The sequence below is a fragment of the Anas acuta genome, chromosome 1 (genome assembly GCF_963932015.1).
Source record: "Anas acuta chromosome 1, bAnaAcu1.1, whole genome shotgun sequence".
Classification (NCBI taxonomy): domain Eukaryota; kingdom Metazoa; phylum Chordata; class Aves; order Anseriformes; family Anatidae; genus Anas; species Anas acuta.
In genome coordinates this window covers 75,744,545-75,765,034 of record NC_088979.1, presented here as the reverse complement: position 1 = coordinate 75,765,034, position 20,490 = coordinate 75,744,545, and the positions used below count along the sequence as shown (strand labels likewise).

At 36.6% G+C, this 20,490-nt stretch overlaps 1 protein-coding gene across 8 annotated transcripts in view; it reads left to right on the top strand.

Annotated features, from left to right (window-relative positions):
• The window catches only part of MID1 (midline 1), a 239,424-nt gene that overhangs the window by 118,346 nt on the left and 100,588 nt on the right, over positions 1 to 20,490 (top strand). The window contains exon 1 of one of the 8 annotated variants that reach the window (XM_068682792.1): positions 14,461 to 14,632. The exons of the other annotated variants lie outside the window; for them this stretch is intronic. The gene's annotated coding sequence lies outside the window, so the exon portion shown is untranslated. Of the gene's footprint in view, positions 1 to 14,460; positions 14,633 to 20,490 lie in introns of those variants that run through there. 8 annotated transcript variants of the gene reach the window in all.

Genomic DNA, 20,490 nt, shown 5'->3' with positions numbered 1-20,490 from the left:
AAATAAAATAAAATAAAATAAAATAAAATAAAATAAAATAAAATGAAGAAAAGAAAAAAAAACTGCCTGCATCTAAAGTGTATCTTTTAGTATAAAAATAAACCATATCATTTTTAATATGTCCTTTTATAATATGTACAAATGTCTGTTTCTGAAATGCATAGGCTGAAAGCAAGACTGTGGCTCTTTGGTCCTGATTCTTTCTGGCATGTAGTAATAGAATAAACATGTATATGCGAGACTGCTTTAAAAGATGGATTTAAACAACAAAAAAAAAGTTTTGTCCTAAAAACAAGCAAGCACTACTCAATGTACTAGAAGTCTTTTCCAAATAAGCAATCCATCGCCAAACTCTGAGAACTGGTGTACTTCATCTGGTACTATAGGGTGATATATATCTTCAGACTAGGCAGAACAAATCTTCTTTTTAAGCCCTTGTGGCCCTTTGAGTTCAGGTCTGACTCAAAGTAAAGAAAGATATTTATCAGAGAATCTCAAGTGGATGCTGGGGTATTATGCTTTGAATGCTTTATATACTGCGATCTCTCCTATATATTATTTTGAGCTCTGTCTTGCTTTGTATCTGAAATATGTTGGGATAGCCATGTTCCCGATGCAACATGAAAGTATGTGGAACACCTTTTTCATTCATCTGTTTTGGGGGAGGGATGTTACACAAATCCTGCTGATAAATTACCAGTACTCACAGACTGAGTGGCTCATATGTCATGTCTAATTTTCTCTTCTCAGAACATTAGCAGTTGAATTCCACTGATGTACACATGAACATTTCTTTTCACATTGTCAGATACTTTTCCCTGTTACTCCAGCATAAAAACTGAATAGTGTGATTTATTTTGTTGTAGTGTAGAAGTGAAACTTGTGCTTGGTATTGTCATCAGTCGCCAGAATTTGCAATTTTTCACAATATTGTTGAGTAATTTCAAGGATCTCTCATGCTGTGTTTTTGTTGTTGTTTGGTGTTTTGTTTTTGTTGTTGCTTTTTTCCTTGTATGCACACAATACATCAATGTTTCCCTACAAATAAAAGATGTAATATTATAATTACAAACCATTATAAACCATAACTTATAATTATAAACCATCTTGACCACATCTTGACTGTGTACAAAAAGTCCGGCCCACCTTCTACCTACAGACAAGTATAAAGCTTTGTTTGACCTGATAATAAAACAATTGGGAAGACAGGAATCGTGTCACACAGAATCATGTTTTAGTACTTTGATTTTCAGGCAATGATAAATCTTGTAACTTCATAATCCTGAACACAAATATAATGTAAATCTATAGATCTTAGTAATAAATGTTTTCCATTTGAGCAGTAGCACTTCAGCATTCCAAAATAACTTACAGTAAATGTTAAGTGGAATAGAGTTTCTCTGCTACATTAAGGGCACTCTATGCTGTCTCTGCACATACGATAGAATCCTGGCTTAAATACACAGAAAAACAAAGTATTAAATTTCTTTTCTTCCTAAGAGTTCAAAATGTTTTGCTCCTATGGGAATTAATGTAAGTGATGCTGGATGTTTAGTCTACAGTCTTTCATTCACCTTTGAAAAGCTTAGCTTGTAATCTGATTTAGGTGACAATCAAAAGACCTCAGCGTTTAGTTTCTTGTTTATGAAACTACCATCTCACACTTAACACAGTGCTGAGCATGACAATAACAGACCCATTTTAAGGGGCACTGGCACAACTGTAGCAAAAGAGGCATGGAATATAAAGTTGGCTCTAAAAGTAATAATAATAATAATATCCAGTATATTCCTTTCTTTTAAACAACACAAACATTTGCTGACATTTTACAAGGTCAGATCCTTTCTGTTGGAATGCCTTTATTCTCATAGCTGATAGTCTATTCTACATTACAAATAGCAAAGTTTTTGGTACTGCTAGAAAACAAATCCTCAGTAGGAGGAATAGCATTAAGGTATAAGTGATTTTCACTGGTTAACTAAAGGTATCAGCATAGCAGAATCTGGCCAAACGATCAGATGGCCATAAATAAACTATTTTATGTTAAGAAGATGCTGACCCTGATCAACATCTTCAATCATCTGTTTACTTCTGACCCATCTTAAAGTTGTAACAGGAATGGTGCGTTATAAATTTACTCTGCAAATTAATTGATTAAAATTAGTTTATATTTGAATAAAAGTAAAATATGGCCTTAAGTCAAAAAGGCAAGAAAAAATAAATTCTTTATAAAATAGTTATTTCTAGTCCTGCATTATTAAATTCAGAAAAGATAATTCTACTGTGGTTTTTGAAAAACACTGTGGAAGTTAATTCAATTTCTGTAACCAAGTATAGATGAAAAGCTGTGTAGTACAGTACAACCATCAGTAAAGTATTTTTTAAGATACAGATTAGACAGCAAAAGAAAGAGGTTTAGAGGTTAGCAGTTCAGAGGGCTGACTAATGTGTATTAAAGCTACTTCTTGAATGGACCATGGCTTAATCCTTTTGCTGCCAGTCAAGACAGTGATTAAAAATCATCCATCCAAGGAACTGCTTCTGGATGCTGATGGGCCAGGTTGGGGGGATGGTGTTAAGTGGGTGGAGAAAAGGAGGGTTTCATTACATATGGCTGATGTCTGAGTAATTACACTTTGAAAAAAGGGAGAGAAGGAAAACTTGGCTGGCCCAAAAGTAAGAGAAAACAGAGAGGAAAAACTCCCTTTGCCTGTCATGTAATCATAATTTCTGAGTTCCTCCGAAGAGAACTACGCGACTATCACTACCCTAAAGAGAAGGCAAAACTGTAAAAAACAAAACAAAATTCAGCACAGAGATATATATATATTTTATATGTATATATATACACACACACACATATATATATATCTTTTAAATGAAGGAGGGTTTGTACCGAAATAATTACCTTAACAGTGATAGCAAGGCTCTTAGCGAACCTTTTGGTGGACTTGCTCAATCTTTTTCCAGATGCAGGGTGTCTGCATATTTTTAAGTAGCTTTTTTTCTGTCAAAGGAGCTTAGCACTGGTGACAGAATAAAGAACTCTTTAATGTGGATATAGAATGAAAATATACCTTCTCCTTTGACCCTGATGGTAGTTCTGTTATGTTTATATGGTTCCTTTTTTTTTTTTTTTTTAATCAGGTTATTAATAAACAACATAAAAATAGTTGTGGATAAAGCATATTTGTTTTTTGGTTAAGTAAAATAAATAAAGATTTACAGAGGATGGCACTAAAACTTCTTTCAGCATTAAACATTTAAATAAGTGATGGCTGTGCTGCTGCTTTTTGAATTCATGTATTCTTGCTAAAATATTTCATCTCTCAGGCTTTCCTGCACATCTTATCCATTCTAATGGGAGGAAAATATGTTGGTTTCTGATCTTTTCCAGAAAACATCTCTTTGAGTGTCTGGCACTCTCAGGTCCTTGAACAGAGAGGGTAACATTGCTGATAGTTTTAGTCCAACAGATTTACTTCAGATTAGCCGAAACACATGGAGTCCTCAAGGAGCATACATTTTTAATAAAACAAAGCAACATGCTGTAAATTACTTTCCTCTGTCCCTTAGATGTATTTCCTTTGAAAGAAGGGGAAAGAATGAATATATTGTCAAATATACGGCTTAAGTTGGCAAAAAAGAAGATAATTCAGAATATGGTATACTGTTAAATTTAGGTATACAGATGAGAAAAATGAGCGCTATGAGATCTATTTCCCACAGATCCTGTCCCCTCCCATCCCGTCCCCTCCTGTCCCCTCCCCTCCCCTCTTTCTTTCTTTGGTTTTACTGCCTGAGAAATGGGTTGCACAATGTTCCAAGGTATTTTGTAAAACTTTGTGTTTTACAAAGGATCTTCCTTAGAGTAACACTGTAGAACCTGGTCTTCCCTCTGCTTTAGGAACCCTGTATTTTCATTGCTAAATTATAGGCAACACAAAGTAAATTGGAAACTCTATCAGGCTCTGCTGCTATTGCTTCATCTTTTGGACAGGAGATCTGCCTCTGGGGATCTAAATTAGTCCTTATTTTCTAGAGGTGTCCATAGTTTAGAGAAGGAATGCAGACTAGAAAATATCATAAAAATACAGTTTTAATGAAAAAGATTTCTATACGGGGCCCTTGCATATACGCAGTGCTACTGACTGAGTAAGCAAGTAAGTACTGACCAGCAAAAAAGTAGAAGCAGCTTCCATGAGAGGTTTTTCAATACCTGGTTCTTATGAGCTGGAAGTGAAAGCTTCCACTGGCTTTAATAAGTATTTTAGTTACTATTCAAAATCAGGCTAAAGAAAGCTACTGAAATAGACTTACTTTTTTTTGCCCCAGTGTGTGTGAGCATTTGTACATCATTAAGTCAGAATCTCTACTCACCACTTCATCTGGAAGTCTTCCAAGTGCATTTACAAGCTTAGTGGAAAGAGGAAACGTGTACTGGAACAAGCTCAGCCCGTTTCTGCTTGATTTAACTAGGTATGTCCTTTGTGAAAGTCTTGAGGGAATGCTGGCTTATCCATTCTTGATAACAAGCCAGAGTCCTGAGTAAGCTTTGAAGGAAGTGATCATAAGTTCGTTATCAACTAACCTATTCACAGTAATTAGGTACTGCCACCACCACACCCCATGCCCCTTCTAGAGAAGAATGATTTGTCTAAAAGCCAGGAACCGAGAACATCCTGGTTGTACTAACTTTCTTGGAGTTAACAGTGGTAGAGATGACTACCTACAGAGGGATGTTCATGCTGTCTGTTTTGGACATCTATCTCTAGAGGAAAAATATTCCCATCACGTGGTGACTGTTTCACTCCATTTTCTAGAGAAAAAAAAAAAAAGCAGGTGGCTAAAATGTCTATTTTTTATTATTATTTTATTTATTTTTATGGCTGAAATTAAGGTCTTGGTCTCAGTTATGTCTGGAGGAACTTACTTACCAGTTCATTAATGACAAAGAAAAACTGACTTAAGCAACATAACTTTCCACTGTGCCTTTTTTCACTTTCTCAGGCCTACTTTTTAACAATATAGTTTCATGCTAACTCATGCTGTCTGCAGTGCTACATATAGCAGAAGCTGTCTTTTTCCTAGCTGAAAATGGGAGAAAAAAATGCAAGAAATGTAATGATAGAGTGAACAGATCATAGCATGGATTTATATTCCTGATGTGACTCCACGGGCTGATGAAGTTTGTGGCACTATTGTGAGTGTTCATATTTATACTGATGAGGAACTTGGAAGAAATAGGAAACACTGCAGAGTGCAGGAGGAAAGCACTTAACACTTTAGTCTTGGAGAATATAACATTTTTATTTATTCTAACTTCCAGAAGCAGCATTTTATTTTATTTTATTTTATTTTATTTTATTTTATTTATTTTATTTTATTTTATTTTATTTTATTTTATTTTATTTTATTTTTTTTTTTTTTTCTGGCATACTGTAGCTACTTATTTTCTCCAGCACTTCAGGTAATGCAATACCTGTTCATCATTTCTTGTGGCTGAAATAGAGAGGATGAATATTCATGTTCTGCTAGGTGATTTTCTCAGCTGGGACAAATGCAAATGGAAGACAATATTAGGTTTATCCTGCAGAAAACAAAGGTGGTGAGAGAATGTGAAGTTTACATCCACCTGCAAGAGATTGTGGATTCAATATGGTTAGAGCATGCTCATCTGGGGGTGAGAGGTGGGACACTAGCCATCCAGATTGGTTTCTTAGAGAAGACATTTCTGTTGGCTAGTCACTGTTTAATAAGTGTGCTCTGTTTGTCATTCAAGATCCTGAACAAATTATTTGTGTCTGTTGTGGAAAAAATGGAATTCCTCTCTTGTAACAAAAAAAAAAAAAAAAGCCATTATGACTGTGAATTTAACACAGGTTCATTAAAGTTAGTGCAAAATAATATAAGGGTGCATTATCAGCCTGTCTTGTCTTCCCTCCTTTCTTCCCTCCTCTCTTTCTCTCTTTCTGTCTTTCTCTTTTTCTCTCTTTCTCTTCTTTATTTCAAGTCATGCCATGAAGTTGGATGTTGCTGAACCTGTTTGGTTGCTTTGTAAAATATGGATGGACACATACTACCACCTGGAGCAGCTACTTGGCTCGGCCACTGCTATATCTGACTGGTTCACAAAGACATATTTATTCTGGTTGGCATTAATTAGATGGAGACGGCGGGAAAGAACAAAAGAAGAAAAGAGAAGTTATTGCATTCCTGAGCTGATAATACATACAAGACTGACAAGTGGAGAGGAACCTTGCAGAGCATAGGGCCTCTCTCTACTGGCAACCGAAAAATCAGCTACATCAACAAACATTACTAAGAAATAACCCAATCTAGTGCACTCTTTGCAGCCCACTAACTTTATTTTTCAAGGGACTTCTGCTCAGTCTATTTGATCTAAAGAAACCTAGGTATGTTACCTTAATGATAGGTACGGCAAATAAAAGTCTGGAATGGAAAATTGACCTTGCAGTTAGTATTAAAATGCTGTGCATCTTCACTGTGCTAGGCACTGTTATGTATCACATCCACTTATTTGTGAACTTATTGCTCAGCAGATCTAAAACTTAAAATAATCAGTGGATCTCATTGTCATGGAATGTTATGAAGGCTCAAAGTATAAAAATGCACTCAAAAAAAAAAAAAAAAAAAAAGAAGGAAAATAGCATGCTGATGGCTGCCCAGCTGCCTGTTACCAGCAATTCCAGGGAGAGGTTCAGTCATTAACTGTTTTGTTCCTCAGTTTTTATTTAACTTAATCATCTTCTATGGGTCATAGCTTGCTGATGGTGAAGACTGCTCATTTTTCATAGGAAACATGAGATTTTCCTAAGAAAAATATGCCAGTATTTTATAATCTCTGGTTCAAACAGATTAAAACTAATAGCTGCAACATGTGTTAATTCTCAGATGGCCAACTTGTGTTCTCTGTGGCATGTTAATATCATTCTAGTATGATCTTGAGCTCTTTAAACATAACTGATGACTGTGTGATGGCTTCTTTTTCTTCAAAAACCTTAACACTCATATCAGTTAGAGGATTTCTGTAATTTCAAACTCCAGATCTGAAAGTTTCATAACAATTAATCCCTAATGATATTGTTATTGCTTAAATAACCACAAGATTATTTTTTTTTATTATTGAGTCACTATTTGAGTCTTTGTTCATAGCTTTAACCTGCTAGATTGCATTGTTATTTAAAAGTATTTTCATTCTTTCTTGCTTGAGAATAAATACACCGTTCCCCATTGTTTTGAGCTGGGAGTTACACTTCTGTGTTTTAATTTATGCTGTAATTTATGATGGGTCATAGTAGTGGGAGATTCTTTTGATGAAAAGCAGAAAGCAAACTATCATATTTCTTTCCTTGTCTCTTGTTTAGCATTGATTTTTAAGGGAAAATTCTTTTACATATACTACCATGACAGTGCTACTGAGACCTGCAGGGGCTCTAGGTAGCGTAAACATAGTGACATGCTCTTATTTCAGGTTGAAAGAAACCAATACTTATATGATTCTATAATCTATAATTTGGTAACGAGCTTTGTTTTCTAGATGTGGGTCCACTACACTGACAAAGATGCTAACAGGAGGATAGAGAATAAAGAGTAGGATACAAGAGGAAAAGCAACAGAAAATTAGAAATGTAATAATAAATATGGGGGGGGGGGGGGGGGGGGAAAAGTGGTTGCTCTGTTACCCAGAATTGGTGCTCACTTAATTTCTTGCAAATCACTAGTAGTTAAAGAGAGAGTGTGATTGATGGGATTAATTAGAGCTATATGTTTAACAAGTGCTCCTAGCTATAATGAACTCATTAATTAAAACTTGAACTTGCTAAGAAGTCTCTTTACAATGCATACTGGTTTATGAATTTTCTCTTTTTAGTTTCTGAATGGAGAAAAAGTCAGATGAACAGGTCAGTAGTGTATACAAAAAAATAATATGTAATACATTACAGTGATTTATGTTTCTTTGGAGAATCAGAAAAGCACAAATCAACACATAAATCATGCATAATCAGCAAGGCCAGCCTTTGTGGAGATATTTTCTTTAGCAGTCTCTGGAGGTCTGAGTTTAAATTCATCTTATGTGAGGTTACGAGAACCAATCTCTGAACTAACTGTAGACTAAGTATATCATTTTTACAATGTTTGAAGCAATTTGCTTTCCATTGAGAACACTGAGTATCCATAATCATCCTCTTTATGGACTTGCATTTGTAAATATCTCTTCACTTATGAGACTAACACAAGGGTGTATATGTTTTCATACATGTTGAGGGTCTTGATCCTGCAGTCTTTTACAAGCATAAAATGCACTTAAGCCACTCAACAGGCACTATGCTGTTAAGTAAGGATTTGTGTTCCCTGATGCTTTGCTTTGTTTTGCATGAGCTAATGTTCTGTATTAAAAGACAGTTTTCTTTTACTAATACATTTCAAGGCTATTGAGTTCAAATTGCTGATGATCCTCATTCATTTTAAAATACAATGATGCAGTGAATACAGGAATATCCCTGGAAGACAATAGATATACCCTTGAGACTAAAGATCATTTCATTAGCATACATTTGCTTTGTCTCTAATTCTCTAAGTATTTATCTATGTACTTTATTTAGCATTCCCAGGAAATTATTGTATCTGATGCTGTCTTTTAGTCCCTGCAACATGATTGCCACTACTATTTTCAGTGAAATACATCCCCTTCAAAGAAAGCTGTAGAACAATGGCTTCAGTTGAAAACAGAAATGAAGTTTCAGCAGCAATTCGCATGTGTCCATGTGAATGAGAAAGTCAGAAATTTATCAAAATTGTGCTAATCATTTGAAAGAACATTTTATTAATTTGCAAATAATAAATTCTAGTATGCAGTGCTAAGTTTGTAATTAAAGTAATAGTTTGATAACCACACAAATTTTAGATAATTATATGCTTTCAAAATATTTTGTAGTTGCTCATTACATTAATTTCTGTAAAACAAAGCATAGAATATTAGAAATATGTATGGCAAAAAGAAATGTAGTTGGACTGCCTGTGAACATACAGTGTCTGAGTGAGTAAAGATAGCATATTGTGGTTTATATCAAGTTTAATGAAATTGTTTTGTACCTATCAATCTTGATCACTTTTCTGCAAATTTTCAGGAATTTTGAGTCAAATGGAATTAAAAGGGAACTTTGACATAACTGTTATGTGATTCAATACTTGCAGTTTTCAACAGCAATTCTTTCAGAGAATGATATAGTATCCAAATATTAGGTATATGATATATTGTTTGAAAAACAAGACCAAAACAACCTTAACCTACCTATTTTGTTCAGGTGTTGAATGAAGAAGCTAAGTATATATCAGTTGAAAGAAAATTCTTAATGAGAAGCAAAATGAGATTTAAGTTTCTGATGGCATGATATTCAGATTTTTTCTGTCTTTTAATTAAATGTAGCAATTTTGGTATGGAAATGCTAATTCTTCCTTTATGAACATTGAGTCTGTACTTCTGGAGCTCTTTGTGAAACCTATCTTTCAGTTTTAACATTGAAGCATCCCTGTTGCCTTCAGGAAAATGGAGAGCTGGGTTTGAGGCTAAAATATATTTTTAATTACTGTAAGTGTAGATATGCACTACTACTTATGAATACCATACAATTGTCCACTGAGACTAAGAAATTTGTTTCAGTGTTTAAGAATATAAATTCAAATTTCTAATACAGTTCCTTGTGACCAATATATAAAAACATGAACAGACTCAAGCAGTGTATCTTGAGTTTTTAGACGTGATATTCACATTCCAGTTTTCTAAATCAGAAGAACATGTAGAGGTAAAGAGTAATCAGACATCCTCTTTGTAAAGCACCTCTACCAAAGAGAATAATCTGCCTTTTATGTTGGAAAAAAAAAAATATTTTGGAAAACTATAACACCATGAGCGATTTAGGTATAGTCAGCAGCCCCAAAGTCAAACCTCTCTAAACCTCCCAAAATTTTGAGGTTACCTGCATTGGAGAACTCATTGTCTTCTGTGCCATTTAGGATTAATTCCTTTCTTAAATACTGTAGCAGAGGCTTTGACTTCAGACGAGTATTTTAGAAACTTCAGGCTTTATGTTTAGTAAGTTCCAGATCAAGTTTGATTTGGCATCATACTGCTAAAAGGTAGCTTACAACGCAGCTATGAAGCAATATATATATATATATATATATAATTTTCTTATGTTTTCGATACAAAACATTTCTGTATGATGAGTTTGGACAGGTAAACAATCCTTTGGTCTATGCTGCAGTAAAAGACAGTAGACATAAAAAAGAACCATTTCTTGTGGATTTGGCTGGGGTAGTTCATACCTTTTTTTCCCTTTCTTCTTCTTCTTTTTTTTTTTTTTTTTTTTTTTCTTCTTGTTTTATAAGCATACACTTGCACACTGATGGTCTTTACATCTTACTTTACCAATTTGATCTTCTTGGACCAAATGGTCCTCCAATTGATCCTCCAATTTGTTACGTCTCCATGAGCCTGCCCTGATCACTCCCTCAGGGTCTTTCATGGGGGCAGATTAGATTTCAGTGCTGTATCATTAATCTAACAATTTGGAATAGAGTAATTAATCTTTTCTTTCCCTATCCAAAACCCAACAAACAGCACTGAGCAAAGGGTTTCAGTGATCACAAGGGAATGTTAAAAACAAGTTCCGTGTAGCAATGAAATGGGATGGGAGTAGCTTTTCTTTTTACATCTCCCTGTCTCACCTACACCTAAGATTACAGGCAGATTCTGTGTATTGGAAGCAAGAAGTTTAGAAAGATACTATTTTGTCTCAATATGGGAAATTTGATATTTGATGGTGCCATTCTTAATCTATTCATCTAATATGAATCAAGTACTACGTGTTTCTCCTCCAGTGAGGCACAAATTGTTCCAGGATCACATGCTGCTACTGAAATTAGGGTTTGATTTCCTCCAGAGGATGTTAACGATGAATGGGTCATTTATAGTACGGTTTATTGGGCCAGATTCAAAGAATATTTAAATACCATTATAAAATGCAGATGAAACATTAGGGGGCAAATGGCATACCTGCATAGACTCACTCATTATTGTCTCAAGTTTTCTATCCATGAGACAGCAAATGGGTTTTATAGCTCAAAGAGCAATTAATATTAAAATAACCATTTGAAGAAGAATTAGTACATTGGTATCATATGAAATAGTTTCATATTAAGAAGCTGTTCAAATTGTATCACGAGTTGTTCTTGCTGACATGACATTTTTTAATTTTTCCAAAACGCTAAGCTGCCTTTTTCTTCCTTCTATGCTCTTCATATGCAAAGAGAATCACAAGGTCCAAATACTAAATAAATGTTGGAAGCATCTATACTTTCTCCATTTGTTATATTTGTGGTGGGCAGTGACAGGTGGGCAGGATTAAGCAATAATGTACTGAAGGTACTTGCCCAGGGCAGGAGAGCCCCACACCTCTGATGTGTTGTTCAGAACAGCAATGAGGCTGCTCTAACTTTGGCACTGCTCAGCAAAGGAAAGAGATGCAAATGTCTTGCAGATCAGCCCCTTTGTGCTAGCTGAGAATATAACAAGACAAGAAAGAATGGAGATGCATTATTATCATACAATCCATTATTATTATTTTTCTTCATCAGAAAATCCTATGATTAGCTGTATAGCATAAGTAATTCATGAGTCTGCTCTCTTGCATGTCTTTGATAAAGTGATGAACTGCAAACATATTAGCATATTTGTTTTAATTGTTAATATTAGAACAGATCTCTATTTTGATCTCGTTATACTATGCTATGGTATTTGCATAGCATGTACAGGGGACTGATTGGAGTATCAACTGCTTGGTGCCTGGCAAGCAGCACCTGCCAATCTAAAAATATGTATCCGTTGCCTGTGAAAATAAGATTAAATACAATTCCATAAGTACTTGAACTTTTAAAGAATCTTGTATTTCTCTTCTGCATTTGAAATGAGTGGCATAGAGAATTCTTTCATGTAGGGTAGATGGCAAAGTGGCAAAAACAAGGTTTCTGAGATTGTGTATTAGGACACAAACAAACAAATAAAAATCTCACTTTCTGGCTTTCTTAAAAAAAACATCTGGAACAATTTTCAAATCCAGCTATTTTTATGAAGTTATTTATGTCTGAGTTATCAACAGGATAACTGGACGCCACAAAAAAACAGTAGTGGATGTTTGTGTTTCAGTGAATTTCAGTAATGAAGCTGGCGTAGAGTTTTGTGCCCCATCTAAGTTGCTTGATAGTTGCCCAGATCAGATGATCAGTTGTGCTGATACCATATTTTTTCTAGTGGAAACTTTCAGCAGAAAGGGGGCATTAGTGGCTGATACACCTTAAAGCTTTTTTTACTAAGATTCACGAGAGCTCCTAGTCGGTACCATGCACAGGCACAGCTGTCCCTGAAGGTGGTATCTCGCGATTATTTGATCACATTCAGTTCTATATCTCTGTCTTTCTGCTGTATGAGAATTGAACTCCATGTCCAAAGACTTGCCTGGTGGGGCTTTTGTGGATCTCATTAGATGCGTGCAAAGAGGAAGGCTAAAAGTCGTCTATATTATACTTGACATGAATTAAGAAAGTGGAAGAAGGGAGATTAGTATGGTAGAGGATGTGGATTTTTCTCAGCTGCATTTTTTATCCTAAGTTAAGACTACTGAATGCTAACTAGAACAAGCTAGCATAGCCAGTGGCACAAGCAGGAGTATTTCAGGCTATGGGATTTAACCAGTAATGGTTTGCTTGCACACGTGTGTGTGCATACTTATGTATGCGATATGAGAAGTGCACTGAACCCTTCATAGACACACCATCATATAGAGACACTCAGATACGCTTTGGAAGCTCTTCCAGGGTTATTTGTTAAAACATATGCGATGGTACCCTCAAACTGAAAAAGCAGACATGCAGAAATCAAGGTAGGAGTATCAGTAGAATTAAGATTATTGGAACTGTTTGGCATCAGTTTTGTGATTGTTTAGAAGATTTGACTACAAAAAGCTATTTATTTATTGAAACTTTCAGACTGTGGCTGGTTGTCTGCAGGCAAAGGGCATGAAAAGCTTAGGCTTACTATAATGTGAAGAGCAGCAGGGCAGCACCTGCCAATAAAGTTGATCTTCACACTAATTTATCTCAAATGTGCCTGGATGAGTGAGCCAGCAGGGCTGGAGGGACAGTCCAAAGGAACTGCATGCTGCCATTTAATGAAAGCTCAAGAATAGGATATGAGCTGAGGAATCTAAAATCCTTCCACCTCGGACTTACGCTATGGCCCCTGCTGGGCTGGTTATAACTTGACTTGCCTATAGATTACCCACAGACATTTAATATAATGAAAAAGAGTTGCAATAATGGCAATCCCTCTGCACATCTGTCTTCTTTCTGCATGCTCATTTCTTCAGTTACAAGCTGTCATTCCACATGCATGCTAACAGACGCTGCCAGAAGAAACCTTTAAAAAAACGTATGAAGGGTGTGCACATGTGAGGACTCCAATCCATTGTTTCAAGGAAATGAAATGGATAGGAAATTAAATAATCACAACAGTTGTTTATTGTTTCAATGAGAACAAAGTGCTGGCTCAACCACGGAAGAAAGACCAAAGATGGTGTGGGTTTGCATCCTTATGTTCAGACATCTGAGGTATGTTTTGTTTCACTTTGCCGTGTTACCACTGTATTAAAGAAGGCATTGCAACATGAAAAGCAGAGAACACAAGGAAGCAATTCTTTCCTGCTGTTTCCACTTTGCATGAATTTTTAACACCTTTGTTGGAGACCAAATGTCTGGTGTGACTTCAGTCAGGATTCTTCCTGGGCACTTTGCTGAAGCATTTGTAGTTTTCTGATGCATTTTGCTGCTTGCGTGCAAGTTTAGTTAAAAAAAAATAAATATTGAGCAACATCTATTATCTTGCATTTCACCTGCTAAATTTCAGAAAACGGGGACTCCATGGAGTCTTGGGCACTGTGCTCTTTCAGACCTCCCCTATTTTGGCTGACTCCTGATGAACTGTCATCAAGTTTTTAAAAAGTATTTGGAGAAAACAATAAATACCCCTTTCTGAAATCCTCATTCTGTATGTGGCAGGTTTGGGCAGCCCAGATGGGTCTCCTGTCATGGCCCGGGTGCTGCCACTCCCTCATCACTCTGTGCTGGATTAATTTCTTCCGGGGCTGAGCTTGTCATAGGCTAGGCTGCCTGGCAGTGCCATCCCACAGCCACCAGGCAGGACACTGGGGTGCCCCACAAGAGGACCCACTCCTCCCAGCCTCCTACCCTTCTTTGGGCTGGGTCTGGAGAGAGAAAGCAGGTATTTCAGTTCCAGCCCAGCAAGAAGGGCGGCTGGCTGGCTGGCGGAGGCGGTTAGGTGGAGCGGGTTTTCCTGCAATTGTAGGGGAGGCTTTCCTGTTGTGCTCTGACCACGGCTGCCTCGCAGTGAAGGAGGCAGGCAGCACTGGGACAGGATTGCTGGGACGGAGGCAGCTGTTGCCACTGAGCTGCCAGCACCATCCGAGGGGTCAGAACAGTCCCTGTCTCCGCAGCCATGCCCCGGCCAGGAGGAGGAGAAGGGCGGGATGCAGCGGTGGGTACCCATGTGGTGGCTTCTTGCCAGCCAATACCGGTGTGGGGGGGCTTGCCATTGCAAGTAATTTGGGAAATGCTTTTGAAGGTGTTTAGCAGTCATAAGGGAGGAGTGGAGTTTTGGTCTGTTGCTGTGACAAATTTTGTTTTCAGTACTGGAAACTCAGGGGAGAAAAGGGGAACTTTCAGCAGTGAGTATTTGTCATCTTGTGTTTTCAAATGAGGGTTTGTTGTTGTCTTGTTGTCATGAAACTAATAAGAGAGCTAAAGGGAGCACTGGCATGTTCATACTGTTAACAACATCTGGAACATTATAATTCTGTTTTAAAAGTAACAGAGGAAGACTGAGATACATGTTTACATGAGAAGAATGAAAAAAATGCAGTAATTCCCTGAAGTCTTCTCCACTCCTTAAGCAAAGTCTTTCAAATCCCATTTATTTATTTCTAACTGATGAAGTTACATAACATAAACCTATGATGGCCTAGAGAATGTGTTTTTTCAAAGGATGTGCTTTTTAGCACTAGTATACTTAGAGTGATAGTCTGGTCACCACAGTTACTTTATACATAAGTTCAAAGGCCTACAAAATGCACCACTCATTTGGAGGAATCAGAAGCAAATATAGCCCACAGGTAGAGAACTTATATGATTTTCCCAGTTCAGTATTTCAAACTGAGCAATCTTCTGAGAACAAGATAAGCTCACAGTCAGGTAAATATTGGATAGTTAGCAAGCTCCCGGGAAAAAAAAAAAAAAAAGAGAGAAAAAAAAAAAAAGCTTGAGACTGGAGGTGGTGCAGAAACATGCCAATAATTCTTGCAAGGGTGCTACTCTCTTTATTGCAGTAATGGTGACTTAGTTGATAACTGACAGGAGGCAGACGATTTATTCTATTTTTTTTTTGGATAATCTGTGAGACTTCATGTGTTGTGGATGAGTAGGGTCTCAAAGGGATGTAATTAAGCTATTGTTTTCTCTTTCCATACTATCTTAAAACCTAATAATCTATTTTCTGAGTGACATTAGGAATGTTTTAGTAAGAGACCTGTCTGGGGTATTGATACAGTTGTTCAGAAGTGATTGTTCATATTAGTTGATTTTTCCTGCTCTCTCTTAGGATATTCTAAAGACTATTTTCAGGACAATTAATTTGAGGATGTCAAGTAAAATAGCCCAACCACCAATAGTCAGTGGATACTCTTCATGTGTGTGTATGTGCATGTCTGACCATGTTTGGCAGAACATTCAGCCAATAGCCTTATAGTGGAGAAACATTTTTGTTAATTTCATAATGGCAATGCCATTCCCAAGATCAGGAGCTCTCTGAACACAGGAGAAGAGCTGTACAAACCAACTACCAACTGTGACTCCTGGTTCTTATCAAGTGAAGTATAAGTAAATTGGATCATTTATTCTTATCACTTTACTAAGCTGGATTAGAAACTGGTGTTATCTTGTTTCTTAATTTACTTCAAATCCCAGAGCACCTCTCTGGTCATCAATAGGGTTTAAAAAGAACTAGTACTATTCACTACTTTGGTTCCTAAGCTGCAAATTACATTACTGATACAATTAGCCTTTTGCTGCTCTGAATTTCTTATCTTGAAGCAATGAAGTTTTGCCACAGAGTGGTTACTAAAGACCTGTGAGGCAAGATTATGTGGTTGCATTTAGTGATTAGTTTGTCTCAGGTCTTTAAATAGACCGTAAAGGAAAACATCCTTAAAAGATGTTAATGCATAGAAGAAAATATTTGAGATCACAAGGATTTATTGTAGTATGGGTATGTTTCTGTTAAGTAATACTTTCTCAAGAAATAAAACAGAAGTGGGTGTGCCTCTGGCAAACAATAAAGCATTACTGGTTCTTTGCAAAAAGCACCAGCTGACATGACTTAAAAAGTCCTCAAGAGAGGTTAAGTGGAAACTTGCCACCTTCTTGAGATTTGGCCTTATTAACAAGGAATAAAGTCTGACTTTGCATCTCATTGTGAGTGGGAGGTGGTACCTCACTGAACAGGCTATGTTGGTTTGCCAAATCCTTGAGTGTCTTGGGGGCAGGACAGCAGGCTCTCATTAACCACTGCACTCAGCACAGCATTTTTATCCTCTTCTCAGTTGATCTCAACATTTCATTCGGTATCCTATTGTGTCAGGGTCAGAACTTTTAGTCATGCACTATTCTGTCCATTTTGGGGTGATTTGGGTTAATATTGCCAATCAATAACACTCAACCAACCTGAGGAGAGGACTAATAAAGTAGTAAATACACTAGCTGGTACTGTGAGTGGAAGTATCTCAACTCTTTGAAGCCTGCTCTGCTTTCGATATGGAGAATTGTAGCAGGATTGGTAGTTGTATAAAGAACAGGAAGAACAAGGATGTTGCATCTGAGTAATGATCTGCACTATAAGAAGGCAAGCTATTATGAATAAATTTAAGTTCAAGTTAGGTTTGCTATGCCAAGCAGGCTGGCCTTAAAGATTGCTGAGTGCAGATCCCATCACCTCTGTTTCTCAGGAACTGTCCACACACCCTTCACATGCAGCAGGGACCAGAATCATCCAAATAACAGAAAAATCCCTGTTCAGGAACATCAGCTAGTAACAGGCCATTTTGTGATCATTCTCCTGTAAGTCGATTTAGTTTTCTGTACCTCCTTTCAGTTCTTTGAAAATTAGGAATGATAGAAATGAGGCATGCTGGAATAGACTTTTGGAAGCAAACTTAACTAATAAGTGATTGTGGAGTTCATAAGAATATTCTTTAACAAAGCAGAGCTGTAGATTCTCCATTGTCTTCTTTGAAGCTCAAGAACACTGTTACTTGTTAGATGATGTAGTTTTAATTTCTTACCCTAAGATCTTTATGTAATTGGAACAAAATAAGTATATCTAGGAAGTAATTTAATCTTAAAGATAACTTAAAATTGTTTAAATGAAGTGCCTCTAGAGATGCCTATTTTTCTCTGGTGACTACCATGAGAACCTACAGAGACCAGTTTAAATGAATATCATCCTTTGTGTTCAGGATCATTAGGCAACTAGGGAGAGGAACAGGTTTCTAATATTTGTTCCACTGGTCATTTGCTACAAAGTATTTGCAGACTCCTGCTCCAGTTTATAGGGGCAAAGAATGCTTCCAAGGTCATTCTGCTAACAGAATGGGAACCTGGTACTCCTGGGTGGAGTGGTAGAAACATGCTCATGGTGGCCCCAGTGGCAGCAGTAGGTTGGGAAGTGTCCCCATTCCTCTTGGAGCAGGTCTGGGGGTCTGGTGAGGGCCCTTGTGATGTTTGCCAGTTCCCATTTGTTACTCCTGGACCCAAGAAACCTCAGCTGAGCGCTTTCTGCACCAACCAGAGAGGTTTCTAACTAGATGTGTCCTCTAAAATAGATTACCTTAAGAGCACAGATATAATTTGTTCCTTATCCTCTTCTCACTCCCACAGTTCACAGCTAATTTCCCCTTCTAATTACCTGATTACAATCTTGATTTTTAAATACATCATTGATCTTCTGCAGTACAGTGTACTGCAAGCATGCAACTAGAGCAAGAAACTACTCAGTGTTGGATGGTAGTGGTTTTTTTTGTTTGTTTGTTTGTTTGTTTTTTATGGGGGGTGAGGTAAGGGGGAGTCAGCCACCAGAATCTCTTTGTACTCTTTGCAAAAGTGCAGTATATAACACTGACAGTGTGTTTGTTCTTTTAAAAAAGTCAAAACCCTTTTAGAGGTGTTTTTTTTTTGTTGGTTGGTTGTTTTTTTTTTTTTTAAACGATCACATATAAGGAACAGAGAGTAAGACTGTCAGAGGCTAGCAGTGTAGCATGTAATGTGATAGGGATAGTTTCATAAACACCAGGCGCTTTAGTCAGTTAAAAGTGCACCTTATACCCTCAGCTTGCAGTTAGTGTAAATTCAGATTTCTGTGTCTCAGGTAAGGTCACAATTTCTTACCTGTTGTAGTTCTTGGGACATTATTTGCTGCTGTTTTAATGGCTGTCTTTTATAAGAAAGCAGACCTTGGGGTTCTCCCATGGGAATTTATAATCTAATGTCATTATCTAGATGGAGATGATGATCATGAATTTAAATCATATTTATGACCTGCTTTACTTAGCTGCAGGGAAAGAATTCATAGGACAACTTGCTGGAAAGAGAATGATATGATTTCTTGAAGCCATCCTAAAACCTTCACTAAAAAAATAGCAGTAGCTTAAGGGCCCTGATATTTCCAAGCTGCACTAAATCACATATCAGTGTGTGTGAACACATACGACTAGAAGGAACGTACTGAAATATTTCTGGCTATTTCTCTTGCTATATCATCTGCACTACAGCCCAGGTAGTACCATGGCACCTTAGGCTTTACAGAACTGAAATTCCTAGAGGTGAGAGATTGCCAGCTCTACTGTGCAAACAGAGCCACGAGAAAACTGGTGGTACCAGGTCTGTACTGACTTTCTCAACATTTGTTGTTGTATTGCTGTGATAAACCCCAGAATAAGTGCCAATTTCTCAAATGAAGGGTGTGAATTAAGTTGGAGAAGCGATTTTTGGAACAGATCTTTGGGCATAGGTTTATTAGGAGATCACTGTTAATGCCAGTAGATGCGATGTTGAGCCACATGTGCTAAGGATTAAAAAATCCTTTGCTTTCATTTCCCTCAAGCATTTTTGTATCTAAAGAACATAAAGCTATAAGAATTGCGATATAAAAAATAAAGGTAAAAAAGCATTCCAGATATACCCTAGTATAGGTATATGCACGTGTGTAATATTGTATTTAATATAGCATTATAGATAATATTAAATCATTATAATCATTATAATATTAGTATAATCATTACTATATAAAATCATTACAGATAATATTAAATCAATATAAATACTGATTGCTTCAGGATTTATAAGGCACGGTCTTTTTTATTTTTCTTCTTTTTTCTTGCATATATCTTTTGAGGCTCAGTTGTTGTTTGAGCTCCCATGAGAATGAATATGTGATGTTGTGCCAAAGACCTTAATTCAGTGAGATATTTATCTCACTGAATAACATATAGGATTTGTTTTTTTTGAAAATATATTCTGTTACTAGCATATGGTTCAACCAGAGAGGGATGTTGTCAAGGCTTTGCATCATGACAAACAGCATGGCAGATGTTCTTTTGCTGCATTAATATCATTTAAATGCTGCAAACAACAATCTCAACAACATGGAAATATTGCATGTAACTTACTTGTAGACAAGGCAACTAATCACTCTTGTCAGTGAAAATATATGAGGAGGATGAACTAGCCATTTTCTTTTATGATGTGTATTTGTTTTTGCATACCAGGGGTTGATGAACAGGTGTTATCCTTTGAATATTTATTTATTTGCACTGTTTTGATTAAAAAAAAAAAAAAGTGAAAAAAAAAGTATTTCCATGTTTGAGGGTGCATGCAGCTTGTCTGCTTTAGTGCTACAGAAATTTTCATTAAACATTTTTAAAGAAAAAATTCTGATTTTTTATTATTAGCCCCCTATACACTACTTACACAAATTACAATACTTAGATGAACATCTCACTAGCTGTGCTGTTGAAAACTACTAACATCATAAGTTACTTGGAGGCTTCAATGTCTGTGATGCAGAAAGTAAAAGCAGTAATGGACTTGAGAAAAACTGGGCTATGAAGCAGCCCATTGATTTAATCACATTTGAAATGTTTATTGAATGTGATGGAAAGCAATCAGATTCATTTGTTGGAAGGAGCAGTTGTTCCCAAGACAATTTTGTGTATATCCTAAAGTGGGATAGAAAATGGCAAAAAGAACATTTTCTTGCTTTTTGTTTCAGAGCTAACAGAAAAAATT